Source organism: Microcebus murinus, unplaced genomic scaffold, assembly GCF_040939455.1.
Source record: "Microcebus murinus isolate Inina unplaced genomic scaffold, M.murinus_Inina_mat1.0 scaf021_hap2_Mmur4.0, whole genome shotgun sequence".
Taxonomy (NCBI): domain Eukaryota; kingdom Metazoa; phylum Chordata; class Mammalia; order Primates; family Cheirogaleidae; genus Microcebus; species Microcebus murinus.
Genome location: NW_027438967.1, coordinates 209,507 through 225,852, shown reverse-complemented (window position 1 = coordinate 225,852; position 16,346 = coordinate 209,507). Strand labels below are relative to the sequence as shown.

The window sequence follows — 16,346 nt, the reverse complement described above, 5'->3', positions numbered from 1 at the left end:
CTATCTTGAATAGAAGAGGAGCTAGTGGGCATCCTTGTCTAGTTCCAGTTTGAAGTGGTAATTGTTTCAATTGTTCTCCATTCAGTATGATATTGGCCATGGGTTTGTCATAAATGGATTTGATAATTTTAATGTATGAGACTCCTATGCCTATTTTGTTGAGAGTTTTTATCATAAAGGTGTGCTGGACGTTGTCAAATGCTTTTTCCACATCTATTGACAGAATAATATGGTCTTTGTTCTTGTTTCTATTTATGAGGCAAATTGCATTTATGGGCTTGCGTACGTTGAACCAGCCTTGCATCCCTCGAATAAAGCCCAACCTGTCATGCTGAATTATTTTTTTGATGTGCTGCTGAATTCTGTTTGCTAACATTTTGTTGAGGATTTTTGCATCTATATTTATGAGGGATATTGGTCTGTAATTTTCTATTTTTGGCTGCGGCCTTTCTTGGCTTAGGTATCAAAATGATATTGGCTTTGTAGAATGAGTTAGGAAGGATACCAATCTTCTCAATATTGTGGAATAATTTCTGTAGTATAGGTATGAGTTCATCTTGTATGTTTGGTAAAACTATGAAGTGTAGCCATCTGGTCTGGGAGTTTTCCATTTGGGGAGGTTATTAATTATGGCTGCAATTTCTGAGCTTGAGATTGGTCTATTCAGGAATTCTCTTACCTCCTGGGTGAACATAAGGAGGTTGTATGAATCCAGGAATTTGTCCATTTCTTCCTTGTTATGTAGTTTTTGGGCATATAGATTTTAGAGTAGTCAAACATAATGTTTTGTATTTCTGTGGTGTTTGTTGCGACCTGTCTTTTTCATTTCTTATTGAGGTTATTAGAGTCCTTTCCCTTTGAGTTCTTCTCAATCTAGCAAGAGGGCTATCAATTGTATTTATCTTTTCAAAAAACTAGCTTCTGGTTTTGTTGATCTTCTGTGTAATTATCTTGTTCTCCATTTCATTTAGTTCTGCTTTGATCTTAGTTATTTCTTTTCTTCTACTAGGATTGGAATTGGTGTGATCTTCTTTTTCCAATTTGTTGAATCTATTCATTAGGTTGTCAGTATCTAAGCTTTCTTTTTTTTGGATGTGAGCATTTATTGCCATTAGTTTTCCTCTCAGGTATGCTTTTGCTGTATCCCACAGGTTTTGGTAACACATGTCTCCTTTTTCATTTTGTTTGAAGAAACTCTTGATTTCCCTCTGGATTTCCTCCTTGACCCAATAATTCTTCAATAATAGATTGTTTAGTTTCCATGAATTTGAGAAGCATGGAGTGTGTCTATAGGAATTGAACTCTAATTTTATACCACTATGGTCAGAGAAGACACATGGTATAAATTCAATTTTCTTGAAATTTTTGAGATCTGATTTGCGGCATAGTATGTGATCAATTTTGGAGAAGGATCCATGGATGCTGAGAAGAATGTAAATTCAACTTTATTTGGGTGAAATGTTCTGTAGAGATCTGTCAGACCTTTTTGATCAACAGCTTTGTTTAGGCCCATTATTTCTTTGCTTATTTTCTGTTTGGAGGATCTATCCAGTTCATTCAGTGGAGTGCTGAAGTTCCCTGTTACTATGGCAGTATTGTTTAACATGCTATTTAGATCATCCAATGTTAGTTTTATGTAATTGGGTACTCCTGCATTCGGTGCATAAATATTAAGAATTGTTAAATATCCTTGTTGGATCTTTCCTTTCACCATTATAAAGTGGCCATCTTTATCCTTTTTTACTTTTGCTATTTTAAACCTTATGTTTTCTTCAAATAGTATAGCTACCCCTGCTTTCTTTTGACTTCCATTTGCTGGGATGATAGTTTTCCATCCCTCAACCTTCAGTTGGAAGGCATCTTTGTGGGGTAGATGTGTTTCCTGTAGACATCAGATACTAGGCTTGTGGATTTTCATTTACTTTGCCAGTCTATTCCTCTTCAGAGGACAGTTTAAATCATTTACATTTATTGAGAGGACTGAAATTGGAGGAAGATTTCCATTCATATTATTGGGTGAAGTCCTGTTGCTTTGACTTACTCCTTCAGCAATCATGCAGTTCAAGTTCTAGCCTTTAATTCTTTGAAGATTTTACTTTGAGGAGTGTCTATTGCCCTGTTCAGTGTGGAAGGCAGGTCTGAGAACTTTCTGTAGGGCTGGTCTGGTCTTTTCAAATTCCTTCAGTGATTACTTGTCTGAGAAGGACTTTATTTCTCCCTCATAGATAAAACTTAATTTTGCCAGATAATGAATTCTAGGTTGGGCTTTATTATGTTTTAGAAGATTAAGGATAGGCACCCAATCCATCCTGGCTTGTAAGTTTTCAGATGAGAAGTTTGTTTAGTCTAGGAGACTTTCCTTTATAGGTTATTTGTTGCTTTTGTCCGACTGCACGGAGGATTGTTTCTTTCACGTTTACTTGGTCATCCTAATAACAATGTGACAAGGTGATTGGCTTTTCACATTAAGTCTCCCAGGAGTTTTGTGTGCTTCTTGTATTTGGATATCAAGTTTCCTGGCCAGGCCCAGCATATTTTCCTCCAGTATTCCATGAAATAAGTTTTCTAGCCCTTGTGAATGTCCTCTTCCCCTTCTGGAATCATGATCAATCTCAGATTCGGCTTTTTTACATAATCCCACACTGCTTGTAAACTTTGGTATTGTCTCTTGTTTCCGTGCTCCCTTTCTTCCTCTGATTTGTTTAGTGCATAGGCATAATCTTCAAGCTCTGAGATTCTTTCCTCTGCATGATCCATCCTGTTCTTGAGGCTTTCCATTGTATTATGGAGTTCCTTGAATGTTTCCTCCATTGCCAGGATTTCTGTTTGGTTTATCTGTATTATTTTAATTTCTTTGGAGAATTTTTAATTCATTTCCTGAATAATTCTTGTGGGATTATCTCTGTTGAGATTCTATTTTCTCTTCAATTCCATTGAGTTTTCTAACAATCCATTTTCGGAATCCTTCCTGGTTCAGTTTAATCATATCATGTAAGTTGGTGTCAGTTGATGGAGATCGAGTATTTTCTTTTGGAGGTGACTTTTCTCTCTACTCCTTCATGTTTCCTGTGATCTTTCGCTGGTTCTTTCTCATCAGGGTTCTTTATCCAGGACCGGAGGTGCTGGGTCTTGATTATGAGCTAAATTCTGGGATTCCAAAGGAATGATCTTTGGCAGAGCTAGGGATATGTTTCTGGTCCTGTATCATCATAAAGGAGTTTGAGCCTGTTGGGTCATCTTTGACATGTTGTCTTCACTGTCTTTTAACAGAGATTAGTGAGTTTCTGTCCCTTGCTTAGACTCTCAGTAGTTGGATCACTCTTGTGTGCGTGACTCCACTAACAGTTACTAGTATGAGGTGGGAGACACTGTGATGAGCTATGAGGTTACTCTTTCTTTTTGTTGCTTCTTGTTTGCATGGAGGTGGGGCGGTTATCAAGTGGCAGGACATTCCCCAAAGACTGAGATACTGTATATCCTATTTGGAGGCTTAGAGCACAATACAAAGGCCTTGGCCTTGGCACCCTTGGCCTTGGCACCAAGACTGTTTCCAACTTAGGGGCTTGTCTTTCACGAATAAAAATATCAACCATAGTCCTTAACAATTACACAAATTGACTCCCCCCACAAGGAGCTGCTCCACAAAAGTGATGAAAGACTCTGAATAACATATTAAATGCTCCTCCCTAGCTACAGATCAAGCAACCTCTGAAGTATTCCCTCCCAGGCTCACTGATACCTGTTGCCCTTATCATCCCACCTAAAGTAGTAACAGGGCTCTAGGAACCGTTGGGAGTGGCAGGACATTCTCCAAAGACTATTCCAATACCTTTGTAATGACCTCTAAACCCCTAATTGTGATAAACAGGAATCTGTCATTGGGGAGTGTCATGCCACTCCCAGGGGATCCTTGAGCCCTGTTACCTATTTAGCTGGGGTGAGATAAGCAACAGGTATTGGAAAGCTTAGCTTCAGAGGTTGCTTGATCTGTAGCTGGGGGGAGCTGCTTAAAAGTTATTCAGAGGTCTTTCGTTGCTTATGTGGGGCAGATCCTAGTGGGAAGTATCTTTTGGTGCAATTGCTAGGGATTCTGGTTGAGATTTTCCTTCCCAGAACACAAGCCCCTAATTTGGCAACTGCCTGGATACCAAGGGCAAGCCCTTGTATTCTGCTTTTATCAGATGATCTAAGCCAACACGCTGTAGCAGAGCATCAACTCTCCTTACTCTGCCCCTTCAAGGACAGGGTTTATCTAGTTGGTATGAAGTAAAAGCCTCAGGGCTGTTGAAGAGGCCCTGCCAAAGCTGCTGAGGAACACAGACCAGAGAGTGACCTCCCTGGCTGCTCTGCTCCTCCACAGGAGTGGTCAGGCCCATCCCTACAGAATACCAGTGGCATTGTCGCAGACAAGGGCCCTCTGCAACCCAGGTGGGTCTTAGCCCTAAAAGCAGCCTCCTTCACCACTCTGCACTTCCAAGACAGGGGACTGATCCTTTGGCTGGAGGCCCTGTCTACCAAGTCACATCAAGGAGATTACCGTGGCTCTCAGCTTGGATAGCAGTCTAGAGAAGGTGTTCCTAAACCCTTTCAGGGGAGGGATCTGGCCCTTTGATGAAAAATGGGCCAGAAATGGATAATAAGCAAGAGGAGGTAGCATTCCAGCCTCTGATTTCAGCTTGAAAAATGGCTTGTTTCACAACTCCACCCAGGGGCAGAGTCTGTAGCTTTGGAGAGAAGCACTCAGCACAAAACACAGGAAAGTGCGGGTGATACTGTTGTCCCAGGTCACAGTTGGAAAATCAGTCTCCTTTCCGACTCCACCCTGCTAGGATGGGGTCTGTTCCTTTCGTGCAAAACACAGGCACCTAGGTGGAATGGGAGACCACCTGACGTCACTGGCAGGCCTGGAGAGCAATCTCTCTCCCTTTTCCACCCTATCACAAGCAAAACTTGAGCCACCCAAGACTACCAGACAACTCAATCAAGAGAGCGATCTCTCTTACTTTTCTGCCCCTTCAAATTGCTTTCCACTCCTGTCTCCTCTCTGAACCACCTGACGACCTGTGTTACCTCTTTGCACTGACTTCAGGCGCTTCCCTGTCTGTGTGGGTGTGGGGGTTGGTGAAGGAGAAGATGTTCTCCTGTGGGACATATCACACATTCCTGGCTGGCTGTCCAAAGAGTGCAGCTGACTTGCACTCCAAACCCACAACTCACACTCTCGGAATTTTGCGGCAAATCCACGGAGTCGCTTTCCTCCTTTTCCCAACACTTGACTCTCGTTGCTTCCCTGCAATTTCTCAAAGCCAATCCTGTGGGAGTACTATCCACTTGCATGATTTAGACCACTTTGTTAACCTCCCACTCTGAGAGCAGAGAACCAGGAGGTCATCCCTAATCAGCCATTTTTGACAATCTATCCTTTTTTTTTTTTTAATATAAGGACTATTTTCCAAACTTTGTCCACTGGTGGTCACAGGCCTGGCCAACTTCGGTTGTCTCTGGCAGACAGTGGGCAGCGTGCCACCCTCTCACCGCTAGGCTCCCAACCTTTCTTCTTTGAGTTGCAAAATCTGGACCTATTAATTTCAACCCTAGCTCTGGTAGTATCTACCTGAACCCTCTACCAGTGGGGTTGCTCGAACAGTGATACAGAGACTAGAAGACTCAGCAAGAGAGGCAGTGGGAAAGGTCAGTGTTCCCTCAGAGGAAAAAGCTTTCATTGGCATATAACATGGAAAAACCTCAATCATATGGCACCCAATTCCATTGAAAGGAAAAGAAGAATAGCTTCATTATATGATAAATATCAGAATATATGAAAATGTAATTTATTACCGCTAGATCCATGTAGGGGATTATTTCTTGGAACCCTAGAGGTCAGAACTCATGGACTTGGAAAATGCTAGTACAGGGCCTTAGTAAATGGATTCACAGCCATAGTACATTACAGACCCACTGTCTACCAGAGGGGTTGCCCCAAGTATAAAGGAGATAAGAGACAGCAAAAGAGGCAGAAGGACAGCACACATTTTCAGAGGCTCCTGAAATAATGGCAGAAATAAATCTAAGACTCTCACCTTCATGAGATAAGATAAAAATTGATTCATATGTGTGAATATTGATTTTTCCAGTTCCTTGGGTGGAACTTTTAGGAACCAAACAATTAGGAATAGTCAGTAGGGGAATTAAGATCCAGTGTTTTGACATTAACCTGAATACAAAAGGACCAATGAATAAGTCAGCTCTGAATAAATACTTGTTGGATGAATACAACACTGCCCTCAGGGTGCTTTAGTTGTTCAATACATGGTTGGAGATGACACCAGGCTTACATCGGCACAACCAAAGACGTGAACCCAGTGATCAGTACCTTAGAGTAAGTCTAGGTTAGCTCTTTCACACTCAAAAAGAGACTGTTCTCTGTCTTCCTCCTGCTTCTTTGACCACAGCTTCTGTGTCTGTGTTTCTCACAGTGTCCTTCCAGTGTGTCCTTCCTTTGCACGTCCTCTGCTACTCTGTTTCACTGTTTGTCTGCCCCACTTGATTGTGAGGTCCCAGATGCCAAGGACTGTGATGTATTCCTTTCATTTTTTACTTCCAGGATATTCCCTGAAACATAGCAGGCATCCCTGTAAGTCTACTGAGTTAACTTCCTTACTTTTTGTAAAGACCTTGACAGAAAGAACACACCCTTAATTCTGTAAATAGTAATGTAGATTTTATCTATGTAGGCACCAAATATAAGGCTTTTGGTATCTAGTACTAGACAGATTCTTGATAAAATTATTGCAAACAACCACTTCATGGCACTGACAGACAATAACTTGAGAAGTGTTTCCTTATATAAAACTGCTACTGTATCTGGTAAGAAGGCTACTATTCAGCTCAGATGGTGAACATCTTTAGCTTTTCTGTGTGAAAATAGTAGACTCAGTATGGGGATGTCAGCAGGCCAGGTAGAAGTTTTACAGGGAGAGATTGGAAGTGAAGAGTCAAAAAAGGGCTGAGATATTAAACTTTCTACACCTTCAGTCTGACTGCTAAACTATGAATGCAGGAGGACACCCTAGTGAACCAGGAAAAATTGAAAGTCTGGGAAGATTTATGAAGTTATTGCACCTTTGAATGCATTCCTCAAGCCTCACACAGCTTGGGTGGCAGAGAGAGGTGGCCTTACTGGCTTGAGTAGGGTTGTCAGATTTAGTAAATGAAACACAGGATGATGAATTAAGTTTGAATTTCAGATATACTAAAATTCCTTGTTTATCTGAAATCCAAATTTGATTAGGCTTCTTGTACTTTATTTCACAATCCTAAGCTTGAGGTGTCTAAAGATAAACTCTCCCCAAATCATTGGCTGACTAAAAACTATAGAGATAAAGGGGAGACCCCAGGGTTCCAGACTGAAAAAAAGACTGAGCAGAAACATAATTGCCTACACACCACAGGGAAGACAGGTTTAGCAGTCTGAGGCCACAACAATTATCAACTGAGACAAAACAAAAATGCAAACAACATTCAGAAAACCAAAGCTGAATCGGTCGCTACAGCATACTATCTATAAGGTACATTATTCAATCAAAATATACTAGGCATGAAAAAAAACCCAAAAAAGTACAAACCATTCTCAAGAACAGAGTCACTAGAATATGAGTCTTTGTAACACTAGATGTTGAATTTAGCACATAAAGACACTTCAATGCAACAATTGTAAACATACCCAAATAATTTAAGAAATAAATCTTCAATAAATTAAAGGAAAATATGCTAGAATGTGCTACGAAATGTGTCAAATAGGAAACCTCCACAAAGAAATAAAAACTATAATAGAAAAACTGTATACAAAACTATAAAAACTATAATAGAAAAACAAATCATAATCATGAAGCAGAACAGTGTAATAATTGAAATAAAAAGTCACTAGATGGGCTGAGGAGCATAACTGATATAGCAAAAGAAATAATCATGAAACTTAAATATAGGTCAATAGAAATTATGCAATCTCAAGAATCAACAAAAAACAGTAAACAAAAATTAACAGAATGCTATAGTAAAATAGTAAGAGTACCACAGAGAACTGTGGGAAAAATATCAAGAATCCCAACATATAAGTAATTGTAATATAGTAATAAGAGAAACAGAAGGGGTGAGGAAATTTTTGAAAAAAATAATGGCCAAAAATTTCCCAAATTTGGTAAAGGGGTTAATTTACAGATCAAAGAAGCTAAGCAAACCCCAAGCAGGAGAAACACATAGAGAAGCAGAACTTGACACTTTGTGGTCAGATGGCTGAAAACCAAAGTAAAAAATAAAATTTGAAAGTAGCAATGATAGAACAAGACATCTGAAAAACAGAAAATTTAAAAGCCTTATGAAGGAACCAAGTCTGGAATGATCAAGGAAGGAACAAAGACCAGCGTGACTAGATTATACTGAGTGAGTGATGTTGAACGTGAGGCTGGAGAGGTAGGTAGAAACCACATACTATAGAGTTTTGTAGGCCATGCTAAGTAGAATGGATTTTTTTTTTAGCTTAGTAGACATTTATTCCTTTCGTTAAACAACGTCTACACAAAATCCAAATTAATTTTTTTTTAGAAAGTAATTTAGGTCTTAGGTCTCAAATTTTATGAGCCTATTAATATTTTCTGGACATCGATTAACTGAACCTTTTGAAACCCCTAGAGAAAAATTGGTTCCGGAAAACCATCAATTGAATTTTGAAATCAAATTACTCTTAAGTCAGAAAACTCAGAATTTGGAAAAAATGGAACTCCTCTTCTGTATTTCCTTTACACTCAAATTTACCCTGGGAAACATTAGCCTAGTCCACTGAACACATGAAACATAAATGTGGCAGGATGCTTAAAGTTAAGGTGAGCCATAATTTATGGCCCAACTTTGTGAAAGACTAAGGATTTTTAGGGTATTTTGATCAGAAACAAACTGCAGATATGTAAGGTTAGATTGGAAACCATGAATTTACATTGACACCAACTATGTATGACTCTTCCCTGTAACCTTATGGATTGGGTTGACCCAAGATAATTTGTTAAGAATGGACTGAGAATGACATATTTTTAAGCAGCCAACTATACTTTTACCCCTCATGTGGCTAGAGGATTTATAATGGTCACAAGTTAGAGTTACAGGTATTTAAAAATCTTGAATAAAGGTGATTTTAATTTTCTCACCTCACATTTGAAATGTATTCACCTAATGGCCACTGGCTTGCCAGCTTACAAACATAAGGTTAATGATTCTTATTTGCCTAACATTCAATTTCCATCAGTTTCAAAATACAGTGTAAATATCACTAGTCTATTATATATAGAATCCAGGACTCTAGATTTCATGGAGCCATGGGATTGAATCAGGAGCACCTTTTATCTCTTATGTTAATTTAAAATGGTACAATGAAGACTGAGGCAATGTTTAGGTTAACCCAGAGGTTTCATTCGTAAGATAAGCCTCTTGCAACAAGTATATCCAGTTCCAAAAAATGGTGGCATTTTAAACTTTTCTTTCAGAGACAAATGGAACACTGGACTAAATCTGAAGACGTGGGCTCTACACGAGCTCATATTTTTCTACGTGACCATGACATAGGGTTAGGATATCCTCCTCCTACCCTAAAAATTTCTAAACAAAACCCAATTAAAAAGCCAGCAGAGAATTGCCATCATCCCAGTAAAGCTGTAGGTTTCACCACATGCACCAAACAAATCTACAGGATAGTTGTAGCACTCCTCTTTTAAAGAATTTATTTTACACCTATTATACCACACAGCATGTTTTAAACACCGACATAAAACTCCCTAATAAGATAAAGCAAAGACAAAAAAAGCTTATCTTATTAGAAACAAGATACACCATCACTTATAGTCTTCAAACATTATTGCACTTTTAACTTCATATTTGACAAAGCATTCATGAAACAATCTGCAGACTAGTTTAACAGACAAATAACACCTTTAAGCAGACATGACCATCCTAAATTGTTTATTAGGTGTGAATTTTACAAACATTACTTATTAGTGGTAACGGTGGAGTTGGAGAGTATTGCGCCTTCTCCAAGCTGCACCGCGAGAACCACCAATAGTGTGGTGGAACTTATGGCCCTTTCCAAGGCCACGGCTCTTGCAGCCTGCAGATGTCAGCCCACGCATCTCCCTGTGCTTGTGGACCGGTTTCGTGATCCACTGGGTATCAGGATTTCTTCTGATAGCTTTATGGAATGGATCAATGAGGATAACCTCAAAAAATTTGTATGTGGAATCTTCACCAACCCAGTAAGAATTCAGGACTCTTAGAGCCCCACAGTGGTGTCCAGCTCACTCCTCAGCAACAGACTGAAGACTTCGAGCAAACTTTAGCTAGTTAACACCATGATGGACAGGCTTGCCATAAGTTGCACCCTTAGGAACTGGGCGTTTGCGGCCACCACGGCACACATGAATCCTATATATGACATAACCTTGCTTGGCCTTGTATCTCAGTCTGCGCGCTTTATCCGGTCGGGTGGGGCGGGGAGCCCTGTGGAGCGCAGAGAGCTGCCGGTATTGCCAGCAGCGGACCCTCAGAAGAAAGTGCATTACATCAGATTGCTTCTTCCTCCACAGCTCCTGGATATACTTGTATGCACCCATATTGGCTTACCTGATGGCTGCCGCCAGACGAAAAGGCAGTAGAATGGATTTTATTCAAAGTAAAGTGGGAAATCTTTGTAGAATTTCAACAAGTCCTGAAATAACTTAACATGCTAAAAATCAGCATGGCTACCTTGTGCACAATAGGTTTTAGAAGGATAAGAGTTGAAGGAGGAAAAATAAGATATAGTAATTAAGGCAAGAAAAGATGGATGAGTGGCATGGGATTTTATAATGGCAGTTGTACTCAGGATATATTTTGAGGATAGAATCGAGAGGACCTGTTGATGGATATTAGTGAAGAACACACAATATGCAACACACCCAACAGTTCTCTTTCAGATATGTTAGGTCATTCAAGCAGGGCAGTCAAGTAAGTTAGACAAGTCTGGCCCTCAGAGGAGGGAATGATGCTCAATATGTAAATTTGGAAGGACTTAGTATAGATATTCCACATTAAGACAAGAGACGCTCTAATGAAATCACTCTTGGAGAAAGAAGAGCAAATGAAGGGGGCCCATTTAAAAGTCCTGGAAAGAAGTGGAGCAAGCAAAGAACACTCAGGATGGCAGGGAGTGTGGTAGGAGAACACAAGTAGTGTACATAATCACAAATCCAAAAATAAAAATATATTTGGAAAAGAAGGGATGGGCAAGTGGATGAAACCCACTTAATGGTTGATTATGATAAGGATAGAAATGTGTCCATTGACTCATGAGGCTGAGGCAAGAGGATGATCTGAGCCCAGGAGTTTCAGGTTACAGTGAGCTAAGATTGTATCACTGCATTCCAGCAACTGAGTGAGACCTGGTCTCTAACAAGAAATAAAATACAATCAACAATGGGAGAGGCTAGGGAACGAGACCTTCCCTTTTGGGACCCTACAGTTGACTAAGGGGAACTCACACTGTGAGCTCCCTACCCGCCAGCCCTCCCAGGTGCTGCTGGCACGGTGTTCCCAGGAGAACAGTGCTGACTCAGAGGCTGAGAGACACAGACACAGCTTGGGATCCCTGTGGGTGAATTGGGACCGGAACTCCTCTTCCTGGTGGGGATACAGTTTGAACTCTGGGAGCCAGAGGTCGGACCTGCAGACCAGATCCCATGCACCGAGGTCTAGCATTGCCCGGGGCACAGAAGGGATATTTGTGAACAGCCTGCTGAGGTGTGTGTGCCTCCAGGGGCAGATCAGCGTCCTAGAGGGCAACCCTCCCACCAAAGGAAGGCAGTGCGCCCAGCCCAGGCAGCGTTTCTGCGCAGGGAACCTCCCCCCCAGCATCAAAGTCCGGGGAGGCCTGGTGGCTTGTGGTCTGGACTGCTGGCAGAGGCCCAGGAGTAGCTGCAGAGTTGGGGAGGGTGGAAAGAAGCAAGGCCCACTACAGACTGCGGGTCTCCGACAGCCCCACCCCCCCCACACAGACTTTCTAGCTGAGCGGGACCATTCAAGCCCCGCCCTGACAGCTTTTCCTGGAAGCATAGAACAGAACTTTGACCCCTGCTAACAGCATTGGTGGTGCCTGAGGGCAGGCTTACCCAACCCAGCTCCGCACAGAACAAAAGCTGATAACAGGACACAATATCAACAGCATAGCCTGTTCCTCCAAGCAAGCGCCACCTACTGACAGGAAGGGCATCCTGTACAGCCTTTTCACGGCACCCACTGACTCATTATACAGGCAGTGGTCGAATCTCACTCACAGACACCACCTAACGGCTCAGAAACTAAATAAGGCGTGTGAATACCCAAACAAAAACCTAAAGGAAAGAAACAACAACTGATAGACATGGGAAGAAATCAGCGAAGGAACTCAGGAAATATGAAGAACCAAACGGAAAACACACCCTCAAAGAGGAGCACCAGCCCCCTAGAAAAAGACACCAACCCAAATCAGGCAACCAAAATGACAGAAGAATAATTTTGTATGTGGATCATAAGAACACTCAACGAGCTGTAACACCAACTCAATAACCAACACAAAGAAACCACAAAAACCCTTCAGGACCAAGAACAAAAGTTCACTAAAGAAATAGACACAATGAAGAAAAGTTTAACTGAACTCCTGGAAATGAAGAATCAATTCAGGGAACTACAAAATGCAGTAGAAATCATCAAGAACAGAGTAGATCAAACAGAAGAAAGAATCTTAGAGATTGAAGATAACATCCTCCAGCTAAATAAAACCGTCACAGAGATAGAGCAGAGAAACAAGAGAAAAGAGCAAAGCCTACAAGAGATGTGGGATTATGTGAAGAAACCTAATGCGAGGGTCATAGGGTTACCAGAAGGGGAAGAAGACAACACTCAAGGGTTGGACAAGCTATTTGAAGATATAATAGAGGAAAATTTCCCAGGCCTTGCTCAAAATCTCGATATACAAGTTCAAGAAGCTCAGAGTACCCCTGGGAGATTCAATGTAAACAGGAGGACGTCACGACATGCAGTCATCAGAGTGACCAAAATATCAACTAAAGAGGCCCTTCTAAGAGCTGTAAACGAAAGAAGCAAGTGACATACAAGGGAAAGCCAATTCGAATAACACCAGACTTCTCTAATGAGACTTTACAAGCAAGGAGAGACTGGGGCCCCATTCTCACTCTTCTGAAACAAATCAATAGCCAGCCTAGAATCTTATGCCCTGCAAAACTAAGTTTCATATATGAAGGAGAAATAAAGACATTCTCAGACAAGCAAAGTCTCAGAGAATTCACAAAGACAAGACCAGCCCTACAAGAAGTACTCAAAACAGTGTTACGCATGGAACACCATAATAAAAACTCACGAATATAAAAGCAACCAAAACCCAAGATTAAAGGTCAGATAATACACTGGCTCAAGAGAGAAATCAAAGCAACAACATCCAACCCAACACAATGAACAGTAATCTACCTTACCTATCAGTTCTCTCAATAAATGTGAATGGCTTAAACTCTCCACTCAAGAGAAATAGGCTAGCTGAATGGATAAGAAAATCCAGGCCAAATATATGCTGTCTTCAGGAAACTCATCTAACCTGCAAGGATGCATATAGACTAAAAGTAAAAGGGTGGAGATCAGTATTCCAGGCAAGTGGAAGCCAAAAGAAGCCTGGTGTGGCAGTCCTAATTTCAGATGATTTAGTTTTTAAACCAACAAAAGTAGTGAAGGACGAAGAGGGTCATTATATAATGGTGAAGGGCACACTTCAACAACAAGAGATAACAATTTTAAATATATATGCACCCAACTTAGGTGCACTCAGTTTCATAAAGCAAACCATACTGGATCTAAGCAAATGGATTAATAGCAACTCCATAATCACCGGAGATTTCAACACCCCACTGACGGCATGAGACAGATCCTCCAAACAGAAAATTAATAAAGAAATAATGGACTTAAACAAAACCTTGGAACAACTGGGTCTGACCGACATCTACAGGACATTCTACCCAAAATCCACTGAATATACGTTCTTCTCATCAGCTCACAGGACATTCTCTAAGATTGACCATATCCTAGGACACAAAGTAAATCTCAAGAAATTTAAAAAAATAGAAATCATACCATGTACCTTCTCAGATCACAGTGGAATAAAAGTAGAAATCAACCCTAATAGAACCTCACATTTCTACACAAAAACGTGGAAATTAAACAACCTCCTACTAAATGCTTACTTCATAAATAAAGAAATCAAGATGGAAATAAAAAAATTCTATACTGCTACACTACTGGTGGGACTGCAAACTAGTTCAACCTCTGTGAAAAGCAATATGGAGATACCTTAAAGCGATACAAGTGAATCTACCATTTGATCCAGCAATCCCATTGCTGGGCATCTACCCAAAAGATACAATGACACTCTACAAAAAAGACACCTTCACTTGATTGTTTATAGCAGCACAATTCATAATTGCAAGGCTGTGGAAACAGCCCAAGTGCCCATCAATCCAAGAATGGATTAATAAAATGTGGTATATGTATACCATGGAGTACTATTCAGCTCTAAGAAACAATGGTGATATAGCACATCTTATATTTTCCCGGTTAGAGCTGGAACCCATACTATTAAGTGAAGTTTCCCAAGAATGGAAAAACAAGCACCACATATACTCACCAGCAAATTGGTATTAACTGAACAGCACCTAAGTGGTCACATAGGTACTACAGTAATAGGATATTGGGCAGGGGGGAGGGGGGTGGGTATATACATATATAATGAGTGAGATGCGCACCATCTGGGGGATGGTCATGCTGGAGGCTCAGACTTGTGGGGGGAGGGGGGAATGGGCATTTATTGAAACCTTAAAATCTGTACCCCCATAATATGCCGAAATAAAAAAAAAGGAAAAAAAACGAAAAAGGTTTTAAAAAAATAAAAAAAAATTGCAAAATATTCTCTGTGGTACTAAATAAATAAATAAATAAATAAATAAATAAATAAATAAATAAATAAATTCACCTACATTAAGAAATGAAAAAAAAAAGAAACAATGGGAGAGGCAAGATGGCAGATGAGAAACACCTCCAGCCAGAGCATCTCTACAATAAGGAGAAATTATAGATGAAAAAGAAAAAAACAAAACAAAACCAGACAACTACAGATAGAATGAGAGTCAGAAGGAAGGGTACCTGAACCTACAGGAGATTCTAGGGGATGAGGTTACAGAGCTGAATTGGAAGGAGAAAGGCATCAGCAGGGATTAAGCCCAGAGAGGCTTGGACACCAGCAAAAAATGTAGGTGGAGCAGTTTAAATTTCCCTCCCTTGCATCTTGGACCACTGGTGGGCTCCGGAGCTGCTGGAGAGACCTGCCAACCCATCAACCCAGAGACTGCTGCCCCAATCCCCCTCTAACATAGACTGATAAGACAATGGGCAGAGGTGCCAGAGGAGGTGGTGTGCAGAGACCACACAGTCACTCGTGCCCCTCAGACCTCACAGGTATTTGGTTCATTTATTCACTCGGACTGATCTGGTCTTCATCATGACTGTCTACCCTTAATAGTACAGGAAAAAACACTGGATTTTTAAAAAAATCTGATGCAATCATGTGTATGGTCCATTTGTATAAATACTCAATCTGGCGAAAATGATCAGTCTCTCAGATTTCCACCCCACCTCCATACTCCTTTCCAAGATAGAGATGGGGTCTCCATCATGGTGGGGACAGGAGGTCTATGACATCTTATGTTGATTGTAGTGTCCTGGATGGTTTTTGGAAGGTGATAACTTTTGTCTCCCAGGTCCTACTTCTGATGGTGACATGCTCCCCCATGTACAAAACTGGTATATATACATTTTTATCTCTCTCATTTTGGTCAGAATCTGATGCTCCTTGGCTGACTCAAACTTAGCTCATCTGTGAAGGCACCTGCAGACTCTTCTGAGTCTGGGTCTCATCCTTTATCCAGCCTTTGTCTAGGGCTATCTACTCCACAGCCTCAACTGCAGGGTCATCTATTCCCTAGGTGGATTGGGCTTGCTTCAAGGTAGAACTCCTGGCTCTTGAATCAGCCACTTTCAACACCCCACCCTTGAGAATGTAGACCTCTGGGGTCTCACCTACAACACAGAAGTAACCAAAATAGCTCCAGAAAGCAAAATATTTCAATTCTAACTATTTCCCTGCCCACTTTTTAGATGATAGCATGCTACAGTAGACATTAAGAATGTGATTATTCAAGTAAAAGGAATGATCACTGCAAAAGCCTACTCCT

At 40.8% G+C, this 16,346-nt stretch overlaps 1 protein-coding gene and 1 pseudogene across 1 annotated transcript in view; both read right to left on the bottom strand.

The window, feature by feature from the left end:
* Window positions 1-15,902, bottom strand: part of ALAS2 (5'-aminolevulinate synthase 2) — a 98,364-nt gene extending 82,462 nt beyond the window's left edge. The window contains exon 1 of the mRNA XM_075999875.1: window positions 15,899-15,902. The gene's annotated coding sequence lies outside the window, so the exon portion shown is untranslated. The remainder of the gene's footprint in view (window positions 1-15,898) is intronic.
* Window positions 10,009-10,667, bottom strand: LOC142867859 (large ribosomal subunit protein eL15-like; annotated as a pseudogene).
* Window positions 15,903-16,346: the final 444 nt, after the last annotated feature.